We start from the raw sequence: 12588 nt of genomic DNA on the forward strand, positions 1-12588 counted from the left end.
GTGTGTGGTTCAAATGCTAGAAGAAAGTGAATTCTTCCTTATCACTAGAGTTACCCGTTCATGTCTTCATGGAACGTGTTATATCTTGTTCTAGTAATTACCACTATTATCTTGCTCCGGACAAACCAGCAAAGCAGCCGTTAGGTATTCTGTGGCAGAAGCCAAGTTTCTCGGATCTGACTCCCGTTTGATTTTGTTGTTATGAAGGATGCAAATCACATTCGTTCGAAAAAGCAATCCGTCGTAATGAAGAATAAGGCTTAATATACTCCATTTCCCGCATTTTTTGGACGTTATAATTTTTTGCATCAAAGAGTAAAGTAGCAAAATACACGCGCGTAAAATTACTAATATACAAAGCAAGGTTTCCAGCACAGTTAATGCTTATTTTGGGCCGCCTAACATTATTTCACATTTTCGTCATTTTTTTAGTTGTGGCCCTCAGTTTGTTTTCCACTGTTAATATTTGTTTCATTTTTAAATTTTTTTTTTGGTTCTTTCCTTTTAGTTTTTATTCCCTAAAAATAATATTTGAATTAAGTATACTGCCCACGATAGCAAATCAGTCCTATGAAGATAGGAAATCCCATAGAAAATGGAACAAATATGCGATCGTGGACAGTATATTCCTAGGCATTTTCTCGATATTCGCCGTTACGAAATTTCTAAAGCGTATCTTATTCATCTAATCAGTTTCCTGGTGACTATGCACCGAGACTTATAATATATTGAAGCGCACGCAAACTTCAGCACAATTTTGAATCGAGTCCCCAACGTTACTAATATAATCTCATGACACTTTTAAAGCGCGCAATAATATGTACAGCCTGTAGAAGAATAATAATCGGACTAACATTCATACATTCGGGTCTGGCCGGTGCCGGTATTGATCAATAAACAACGGATTTTTCTCAGACTACACTCAGGTTTTTATCACGCTGTTTTTTTTTTATACGCGGTTTTTTTACGCGTAAAAAAACCTGAGTGTACTTTAATGTTGAATGTGAACATTCCAATAATTATGAAGAGTCTACGTGAACAATTGGAGTACCCCCACCTTCCTCTTCATACATAAGCGTGGACTTGTAACCCCCCCCCCCCCCCCCCCCCCCATAACTGTCCACGGGGTACACAGACGCCCTCTGCGTGTGTAATTTGAAAGGTAGGGTATAACGGTCCCGGAAGCTTCTATTGAATTTTTAGTTAATCGATCTTTCGGTTCCGGAGATATGGGTCGAAGATAAAAAATATGGTTGTGGTTTAAAGTGAGTCCCAAAGGGAATAAAAGTCATATCTCAATGAACAGATATATCAACGCCCCCGAGGGGATATTAGGATAACAGAATGACGTTCCCGAAGCGATCTTTTCACTCAAATTCGGCCTAAATCGATTTAGGTTCATAAATTTTATTTTTTTATTTCGATTATAGAGGTTTGAACCTTAAAATCATTCACCTCTTCGGGTTAGAAAAATTTCTTAAGGAAAAATCTCTAACCCTATGTGCGAGGTTGAGAATCGAACCCAGGTGAGCTGCGTACAAGGCAATCGATTTACCAACTACGCTATGCCCGTGCCCGTTCATAAACTTTAGTTTCATTTTACAAGTTTAGTTGTTTTTTTTTTCTCTGTGCGGTTTGATAAAAAGAGTGGGAATTTACATTCTAGCAAAAGTGAATTATATGTAACAATTTAGAACATCAAGGGAGTGCTAATAGACGTAGACATTACAAAGATCAAAAACGATGTACTTATGATGAAAAAACGACGGTACGAGCTCGTTGGGTACGAGCCAGTTTGCCAACTTATGCTTAATACCGTCAGACCAGAGAGTTACATCTAACACCTCTTCTCTGCCAAATCGTGCAAATTCTGGACAATTTCGGTCATTAAGTGTATGCAGATTTGTGATACTTAAGAATTCGATTAATTCGATACTTCTAAAATCGATATCAAATTATGTTATGGGCATTTACATCACTGTTGATTAAGAGTGCAAACCCATTTCTGCCACAGTACACAACCCTTTTGAAATTATCAGAAGGTGATGATGCGGCAAATAAGCCGAACAATAGGCGTATTTCCTGTTTATGAGCTTGAGCTTGTGCGACCACCCCTGGCTGCTACTCCTTTATCGATCTGGACTAGCTGATGTTGCACAGGGAATAAGTAGATAATTATGTTTGGGAGTAGCGAAATATCTTTCAATGTGCATTTCCTGGTAATCCTAAAGTGATTATTGATCAATGCCGGCGCCGACCAGGCCCGAAAGTAGATCGCGGAAGGAAAGGGAAGGAATGTCCGATACTTGCTTTTGCTAGAGGCCGTATATACTACTGCGGCGCACTCCATAAGTATCACGGGAGGATATTTGTTAGCAAGTGTAGAAGTTGGATTCTGATTCTTCTTTACCGACGTCAGAGAGGTGAGACTCCACTTTCTGGAGTAGAAGAATATCGATCCATCAACTCATGAACCGGGGAACAATGGCGTTACTTCCCTTCTGAAGGAAGACGTGACCGCAGATTTTTTCACCTCAGAAAAATCTCAACGACCTCGGCAGGAATTGAACCCAGACCAACTGAAATGAGTGGCGGTCACGCTTACCACTGAACCACCGGTGCCGTCAATAGGCGTATTTTCTGTTTATGTTGCCAAAAGTCATATTGACTGTGACAGCACAAACATCGTGAGTTGTGAGGCCGAGTATAAGAAATGTATCGCTTGCACTTTTCAAAAGTTTACATATACAAAGCATTTGACGTGGATTTGTCATGCCATTTTTTGTTGAATGCTACGAAGACAGGGTTAAGTAGCTTTCCAGCATAGAAGTTTCTTGTGTGGAAATACGGTTCTTGAACCAAAGTTATGGAGGCTTTTCCTTTCTGCATTTTTTGTGTTGATCACAGCACTACACATTTCATCATCAGCGCTTATTGTACAGCAACTGGAAAATACTTAAACACGTTATCTTACAATCTCCTATTGCGAACCACGTAATGGGTATTCGTGACATAACCATCATTTAAATCCCACGATTTGCGATGAAACAAACGTCCATGGTGTCCATGGATTCGCTTAACACAGTAAGAATAAGACCAACGACAATCCGTGCATGACTGGTATTCAGTCCTCGGCACGAAGAAACACATCGACTTGAGGACTCCTGTTTTTAGTCGCCTCTTACGATATAGGAGCAGGAACCCAGTGGATCAATTCTTGGCTGAGCTACTTCAACCCGCAAGATACCAAACGGGCTGTAGGGGACCATTCATAAATTACGAAAGGCTTTTAGGGGGGGGGGGAGGGGAGGGGGAGTTAGCTAGATCGTTACGTAACATGTTTTCACCGAAGAAAAAAAAATTTTCTAGGAATTTGTTACGTAACAGGGGAGGGGGGGATGAAGAAATTTGTGGCAATTTGTTACATGAGGGGAGGGGGGAGTCAATTTTGGGCAATTTTTGCGTCACGTAATTTATGAATGGTCCCTAGGCTGTTTTTCCCGGAAAAAATAATAGACTGTTATCAACCCACTAGTGGACCACAGCCACACCAGTTCAAAATATGTTGGCATGAAGATAACATTGAACTAATGCTGATTAAGCTAGTCATTTGAAAATTTCTAGACTCCGCCCACTTCGCTTGAAGTTTTTGATATTGGCACTATGGGAAAAAATATATTAAATGCTACAACTTTTGAGGTAGCAGTTGGAAAATTATACTGCATGTTTTTTTTTGTAAAGAAAAAAATCTTAGCATTGTAACAAAAGCCTCTTCATTTCCCAAAAAATAGAGGAAGTTGGAGCCTTATGACATTTTGTCCAAAAAAATCCTTATTAAAAACCATCGTGCTCATTGCTGCAAATCATGCATTCTCTGCAAAATTTTTTTTTGCTATGCCCTGATAACCATCATAGTTTGGATAAATAAGAAAGGCACTCTTGCGCCTATGGGTAGATTAAAACAGGATTTTTCTGGGGGCAATCGCCTCTTTTTCAGATTAAAAAATCATAACCTTAAGTGTGCAGGTAGGGAATCGATCTTGGGCGAGCTGCGTGAATGGTTTTAGATTCATGTGAGGCAGCTGGACGAAGCTATTGAGCTTTTAATATTAATTACTTTTAGGGAAGTATAATGTCCTTTTAAAAGTATGCAAGACAGAGATAAAATACAAAACTTCATAATCGAATAACTTTTCACAACAGCATCGTTTCAATCTGGGATGTACAAGGTGACACTGTTTACAAACAACCCGGTGTACAAACTCTAGTTCAAACATCAACGATTTGCACAACGCAAAAAGAGTCAACGCTAGTGATGATGAGAGTGAGAAAGAGAGAACTAGTGCCTCGAACCTACGTGTACGCACACCTAGGTGTAGGTCCATGGGGTTCAATTGCACAGGCGAACATGTGCACGTGTTTAGGTACGAAATAGCGTGTGCGATGTGCATTAGGGTGGGACAAAAATTAGATTCCAGCTCGGAGCAACTTTTTAGATACCATTTGGGTCCTAGAACAACTGCGCAAATTCTTAGCTCGATCTCTGAAACTGTATTTTTGCGCCCACTGTTTAAAGTTTACATGGGATTTTGTATGGGAAAATTAACTTTCACCAAATAATTCCTCCAGGAGTTTTCCATTACTTTCTAAAAATAAATCGTTATGTGGCTTTTATAGGAAATTTGACAGTCTCGAAAATCACGAAGCGATCTGATGCTTGAGAAAAAAGTTATTAAGCAGAAACCGATTGATGCTCTGACGATTGATAAAATATTCATTTTTTTCTAGTACCACTGCTGTTGGTTGTCCAATTATACGCAATTTTGTTTTAATCCTCTCTTAACGTATCTAAATCGTTTATCTATACTATTTGGCCACTTCGCAAGGTTTTGAGGGATAAATTGAGGCTTCTTTTGTACATAATAAGAGAAAGTTAAAAATTTTGTATATAATAAAACCGTCAGAAGCAGTGATGCTATGAAAAGTAAAATTTTCATCAATCTTCAGGGCATCAATCGGTTTTTGCTTAATAACTTTTTCCACTAGCATCAGATCGTTTTGCAGTCTTCTAGGCTTTGTTTCCTTGACAAATTTCCTATGAAAATCAGGCATTTATTTATTCTTAGGAAGTAAGGGGCGACTTTTGGAAGAATTATTTTGCAAAAGACGATTTCCCCATGCGAAATCCCATGTAAACTTTAAACCGTGGGCGCAAAAATATAGTTTCACCGATCGAGCTTAAAATTTGCAGAGTTGTTCTAGAAGCTAAATGAGACCCAAAAAGTTACTCGGAGTAAAATTTTATTTTTTTTTTATATAACCATGTCCCACTCTAATGTACATATGGGAAGGCTGCTGTGAACCAATTTTTCAAACATATTTTTTTACCAATGATTTCTTAAATTTGTATGAAATTTTGGTTTGGAGCAAAAAGTGTACAATTTATACCGAAATGAGTCTCCAGTTTTTCAATAAAACAAACAATATTTGGATGGTTGAACGATATCAATACACTTTCCTAAAATTCTAAAACTCCAAAATTTTAAGGAGTAATCGTTTGACCCTTTTTTAGCATTTACGTCGATGATATCAGAATTGACATTGAGCAGTAATGCTGGAAACGGATATTGTTGCTTGTGAAGTAGTTATTTTAATTACTTCCGCATAAAGTTTGCCATAACCGGAAATTTATAGACGGAGCAGACACGTAGCAATCTCATTTTCATAGTGACATACTGTTGCCTGAGCGTGAAGCGTCTCACTGACAAATGATATTCTACATAAACATTTTAAGATGCTGTCTTCAGAAAAAATATGATTCGTAATCAACTTTGCCCAATATGTTTAATTTAATTACTTGTTTCATGCTAAACTATTTAAATACTATTCCTACTAGTTTAATATATTAAGAAAAGATGGTTTGGACATAAAAATACACAACTTTTCGAAAGGTACGGATAGCATTGGCCTATTTCAAAGTTTAAATGGCGCTCGATATACGTCGGAAATGAATGTCAATTATTTCAAATATTCGCATGTGGGTCTCCTTCTATCCGTAGGCCAATTTATTAACTACGCGGATGCCCCTGGTCCACGAAGTTTGGGACACTGATCATGTGTTGAATATAACACATTATTCTGTTCTTTAAGATTGTTCTATCGTGAAAGAAACCTTCCATAGTCCATCCTTCAGCTATCGAGGTAATCACCATATGTATTACCGTTGTCGACCCAATTATTTAAACTATTCACGTCCTACATGTAGTAGGTACGGTATGGTACAATATCAACTGATGACATTTCTGGTATGCCGAACGACTAGTTCCAGAATTTTTACACGGTGACTGCTACTAAGTAAAGATTTTCATCTACAACTAATTCTGCAGGCAAGCTCAATATTCATCCCGTTCTGTTGAAATTTTTATGTGGAAGGGCCCTTTCTGCATCGTTAAATACATATCAAATACCATAAGTTAGGAAAATGAACCATTGAAACTAGTTGAGTGGTGTTCATAAAAAATCTTCCCTCGTAAACCACTGGCTCGAAAAAAAATCCCTTCCGCCAATTGTGGACTCCATAAAATTTCATCTTTTTAAAAAATCAATCACTCGCACCGATAGGATCGAAAAAAAAATGAAAGGATTCATCGGGAAAGCGACCCAAGCACCAGCAAACGCCCGTGGTAGCGTGGTGGTGGCGTAGCAGCATGACGGCATGAGGCACACATGTTCCCCTGCTTAACAGTGACGGTGTGGTATTTGCTGCAGGATACTCCGTTTGGCGAGAAGTGGAGTATAGCGTGTTCCAAACCGTAGGTTGTCGGTTTCGTGGTAGAGGTGGAGGTCAGGCAAAAAGTCACTTCGTGCTCGTCCCTCACACACAGGCACACAGGCCAGGTTTTATTCGTCGTGTTATTTTTTTTCCTCGCTTGCCTGCTTCTAGATAAAGGAACTATTAAATAACGTTGCAATGCAGATAACTTGGGCTTCTTGACACACAACCGAAACTCTGTTCTCATTTGGCGTTTCGATTTACAGCCTTTCACTCTCCGAGCACCAGCAGTAGCAGCCAGCTGTGGTCGAAGCCAGGTCTATTGTTAGCATAATTGCTTTTCTGATATTGTTGTGCTACAAACAATGGACCGAGCACGCACTGAACCAGCACCAAATCTATCACTTTCCTCTTTCATCGCCCCCACAACATTTAATAGGACGGGCAAAACACCGAATCACATTGTCCTGATCAATTCTTAATTAAAAACTCCAATGAGACATTATGAAAACGAGTAACATGAAAAGCCAAACACTATTTCGGGGAACCGCACCACATTTGCTCTCGCTCTTCGACATTTGACCCCACTCTCGGATCGGAAGTTGGCCACTGGTAGCACCTCACCAGCAATCAATCCCCTTCCCCCTTGATTGATTGGTGGGAGGTGGGTCACACACTCTAATATTGCTTTCCGTACAAATTTCACCTCGTCCTCCGGTCACCTGCTGGTTCCTAATACTTCAATTTCAGCTAGTACTTTTGCTAAACACGATACCGACGACAGCCACGGTAATGACGATGAAACTAGTGACAATCATGACTTCGTTTTTTCCTATTTTTTTTGTTGTTGGCCCCAACGGGTTGGGATTTTCGTATTTTTTTTTCGAGCCGTACGCGGGTAGAACAATCGAACACTAGAACGCGACGACACTTCGATACCGTTGTGCTGGCAGTTCTCCACTAGGAGCACTGTCCCAACGAAACTGAACGGAACCCTCCACGACGCGGCTAGTCCAGAGAAAGACCCATACACAAGAGAAAAGACCGCACGACCGATCAAACTACCGACCGACCGACCGACGCACGCCAGAGTCTGAGAGCCGAAACGAGTAGGGACCCTCTAGGCGTTTGTACACAAAATACTCTACGACGATACACCGAAAGAAAAATACGGTTCTACTAGGGAACAACAGCTAAAATCGCACTTCTCGTGTGTACTAAAAGGATCAACGGTCCCAACGAAACAGGCCAGGAACAACTTTCGAAGCCATCGATGCGACGGGTGCTTCGGGAGTCCAAAACCTGACGCAAACGAAACGACAACCCCAAACAGCACAACTCGGAAAACTCTCCGCTTATTTCTCTCACTTACTGTGTATGTGTGTGTGTTGTACTCATCAAACAAGTGAGTAACGCCACAAACACATACAAACAATTAATCACCCGCTAGGACGAAACAACCACCCCGTTTAGAATGAACCAATATCAGCTGAATGGCCGCACCGCATCACGTTAGCCGTGAAAATTTGCCTTTTTCCCGTCACTCAGCTGAAAGACGGACGACGACGCGATGCGATGATGGCGCGCGCCGATGCTGACGGATCCCAGAGAGAACCAAACACTGACAATCCAGAAAATGAGAGAATATTGAGAGAAAAGGAGTGCTTACTTGGATGGAGTAAATTTTCGCTGCTCATAAACGTTAGACAGTCAGTGAGTGTCTGTGGAAAATGTGCTACACTGCTACTGCAGATTCGCCTCGAGCATTTCGTCTGTGGCTTTGTTGTTGGGAAATGAGTTAAGCACAAATTCACACACACACACACACCCGAACGAGTGCGGAGTATCCGTAGTGCGCCACTGATTGCTTTCTTCAGCCAGTCAACCTTTGGCGATGATGGTGATGATAATGATCATGACGCCTTCAACTTCCTGCAGGGTTGCCAATTGATGCAAGGCAATGCAGAGGTTTTCGGTTTTCATTTCGGTATCCTTTCATAAACAACTTATGTTGGTTGCCGAAAAGGATGATGATGGCGGTAGTGACCCTGGCATCTCGTACAGGGTTAGCTTTGTGTGTTTCGTGGTGAAGCCTATGCCGGTGTTTTCTGGGGTTTTGTTTGTCGTAAATAATAAATCGAGGCCCACGAAAGAGTCGCCAATCGGTGCTGAAATTTTGACTTTATTTAGAGCGCACACAATGGCCGTATATTAAAGGGGGAGAATTGATTTGTATTACAGTGTTTGTTATTTGGCTATTTTTTCATATCATGTAAAAATAATTTGAGAACACTTATATAGATGATACGTATCATAATCATTTAACCCTTAAAGGCGCAAAGCAATTTTTTTCAAATTTTCTAAAAATTGTCTAACAGTTTTAATACTATTTACTATGATAATTTTGAGATGGTTTTCGCAATGTTGTTTTAAAACAACATTGCGCATTTAAGGGTTAAAATTACTCTCGGAAAATATTCCAATTGATTATTGAATCCGATTGTTTCTAAAACCCTTTCCGACTAAATTAGATGGAATTTGCGTTTCGATTTCATCTCATCATAATTCGACACTAACTTAGTGCCAAAACCAAGATTATTTTCACATCGAACTCGCATCGAAATTCCCAAAGAAAATTCTTGAACATTTCAATACATTTAATTGATGAAATTATTTTGAGGAAGGTTTTTTCAGTATTTGGCATCAACTTGGCACCAGATAAGCTAAAAATTAAAAAGTGAAACACAAATTACTAAAAATAGCGAAAACATTAGCCAAACCAGGTTTTGATTTCTCTGTGTGTCATTATCAAATCACAACTTTGAAAAGTTGTATTTTAATGTTTCGTGTTTCACTCGTCAGTAACTGACACCAAATTCCTGTCATTTAGACGTTGTATCACAACTAACACCAAATTGGCGTCATTTGGACACACGGAAAAAATCCGTCCATAAATTCATGAACAAAAACCATGATTGCGTGAACTGAACAATTTACGAAAATCGTGAGCAAGTTCCTGAAATTATGGACAGCAACCCTCGTATTCATAAAACTATCCATGTTTTCAAAAAACTAGTTCGTGCAAAAATGTACGTGGCGTTACATTGCAATGTTTGGTTGGGTCACTGTGGGTGTTCTCTGGACATGTTTAATTTTTGTTAGGATTCTTGTTCATACTTTGGGCATACACTGGTTTATAGTATATCAATCAAAACGATGTTCATGATTTCAGGAGCTTAGTCGCAATTTTCGTAATTTCTCCTCGCGTTACTGTGATATTTTATTTATGAGTATATTATCAGAATTTTCTAGCAGAGTAGCACGATTTGTGTTCTTGATTTCAGGGCTCTAGTTACGATACAGTGCAGAGACGATTTTATCAGCCCTCGATTTTGTCAGCTTCATATGAAAATTGATAGTTGGTAGTTTAATGGGCTCTAGCAGACGAACCAAGCTGACTTCGACTAGATCCTTTCTTGAGCATATTTTCCTTATTTAAGAGATCCGAAATATGCAAAAAAGAAAGTTTTGTGCTGTTAGATCCCTTTAAGGGAAAACTAAACTAAATAATCAGAAAAGGTTATGAGGCTATATCTATGGACGAAAGAATATTTTAAGAGCTTCGGTTTATTAAAAAGCAAGAAAAATATATCTTCCCATTTTTTTCAATTTCTCCGTTTTATCCGTCTAAAATTCACCAAGGCGCTGATAAATACGGGCCTTCATTGTATTCGCAATTTACATTCACGTTTACGTGATATTTTATTCACGAGTTTCCTGATCGATTTTTTTGGCAGAGTAATGTGACTTATGTTCATGATTTCAGGAATTCTTCTTTATGTTATCGTGATATTTTAGTCACAAACAGAATGATTTGTATTCATGATTTCAAGACCATAGTCACGATTTTTGATATTTTAGTAAGGAGTAGTGCAATTTTTGTTCATGACTTCAGGATCTTGGTTACGTTTTTCGTAATTAATATGTACGTTATAGTGATATTTTATTCATGATCTCACTTTAGAAAATGGCACGTGGAGAAATGTGACTAATGTTCATGTTTTATTACTATCGGATTTTTTACTGGGAGTAACGTGACAATTAGGGTTCGCAGTACCGTCCCTTTTTGTCGAGAACCGGTACTACGGTACCGCTACGTTTGTCTACTATTCTCTAATGCATACCAAGGCTCTTTGTTTTCCTGTAAACTAAGGAGTTTTGCTGAATTTTCCGATCACCAATAATTACAAATCGCCCCATTTGAAGCATTTCACCAAGTCTAAAATTGTTAGCTACTAAATCGCTGTACGTTCTTTTATAGAGAAAGGTTTAAGAGCAAACCAAATACAGACATGACTTAGACCATAGTCTTATTACGCACCATCCAGTGAATAATGGAAACCAATCAGAATGTCGCTAATAAAAAAAAATCGTTTAATTAAAAGTCATCTTGCAGACCAATATTTTGAAACAGGTCCCCCTATAGAGTCCATATATTTTTCGTAAAAAAATTGTATGGGTCCGAAAATACCGGTACTGAATTTGGTTCAGTACCGGTATTACGGTACCAAAAATGGGTCGGCATTCCCGGGATTTTCGGTACCGGTATTACCGGTACCACAACCCTAATGACAATGATTTGGTTCATAAAAGCGAAACTGATTCGCGGTATCTTGTTTTGTGAACTGCATGACGAACACGAGTTATGGTGGTATAATACATTTTTGGTGCACAGCGCAGTTTTCGTTTTCTGTCCAGATATCACTTTGAACCTTATCAAATGAATAACGATGTTCGAGGTCCTAATAATTTTCTAACATCTGCTGCTCGCACCTATTAGCAATCGCTGGAAGTTGGACTTAACTATATGATATTTCAAGAAACAAACGCAAATTTTGTGAAATAGTTCACATCAAAAATTGAACACCATCTGCAGAGTTGCATGAAATTGAAATCGATTACGGATGTCTTCTAAATATCACTATAAACACTCAAGCGGGATCACGAATCATGCACTACGAATCATGAACCAGTTTACGAATCCATGAATAACATTTTATGCTTTTGTAAACTATTTCGTAAGCACGAATGGTCAATCGTGGAAATGAAACTACGAATCATGAACCAATTCACTAATGAACTATTATACTAGAAAGCTAATGAACTATTATACTAGAAATCATTAATAAGTTTACCTTTCCATGAATTGCACGAGCTAGAATGGTGAGTGGTGACTGTTATACTAGGAATCATGAACTAGTTCACGAATACATAAACATTATTTTATAGTTTTATGAACTATTTCATGAGCATAAATGGTGAGTAGCGACTAGTTCGCTAGAATTCATGAATTATTTCACGTATACATGAATAACATTTTATGATTTTAAGAAAAATATTTTCCGAGCATGAATCTTGAATCGTGGATAATATATTAGGAATCATGAACTAGTTCACAATTATTGATTCATGAATAATAACCCGGGCTTCGTGAAATTCACGATAAAATGTGTTGATTTTGTGAACTATTTCACAACTAGGAAAGCCAGATCATGTTCAAGATGTAACAAATCAGGAATTAGTTCACATAGCGTCGGACTCTGAATAATGTTTCAAAAGCTATGAACTGAATCGCGATTCAACCTACTAGTTCACGTACCAAAAAAACGATTTGGTAATACTATAGCGGAAACCGAGACAGAAGTTCACAAATCAAAAATAAATGTCTCCACTAATAAAAGCGTTATATATGCGTCACTGAATAAAAATGGTACATAATTATTAAACACATGATTTTTGTTCATTGTCCTGCTTTC

General features: G+C 38.6%; 1 protein-coding gene across 8 annotated transcripts in view; it reads right to left on the minus strand.

Moving 5' to 3' along the window:
* Window positions 1-12588, minus strand: part of LOC131692995 (potassium voltage-gated channel protein Shaker) — a 234920-nt gene that overhangs the window by 116048 nt on the left and 106284 nt on the right. Inside the window, exon 1 of one of the 8 annotated variants that reach the window (XM_058980480.1) lies at window positions 7495-8014. The exons of 5 other annotated variants lie outside the window; for them this stretch is intronic. The gene's annotated coding sequence lies outside the window, so the exon portion shown is untranslated. Of the gene's footprint in view, window positions 1-7469; window positions 8015-12588 lie in introns of those variants that run through there. 2 more of the 8 variants (XM_058980467.1, XM_058980470.1) reach the window with 2 other exon arrangements.

The sequence above is a fragment of the Topomyia yanbarensis genome, chromosome 1, assembly GCF_030247195.1.
Source record: "Topomyia yanbarensis strain Yona2022 chromosome 1, ASM3024719v1, whole genome shotgun sequence".
Taxonomy (NCBI): Eukaryota; Metazoa; Arthropoda; class Insecta; order Diptera; family Culicidae; genus Topomyia; species Topomyia yanbarensis.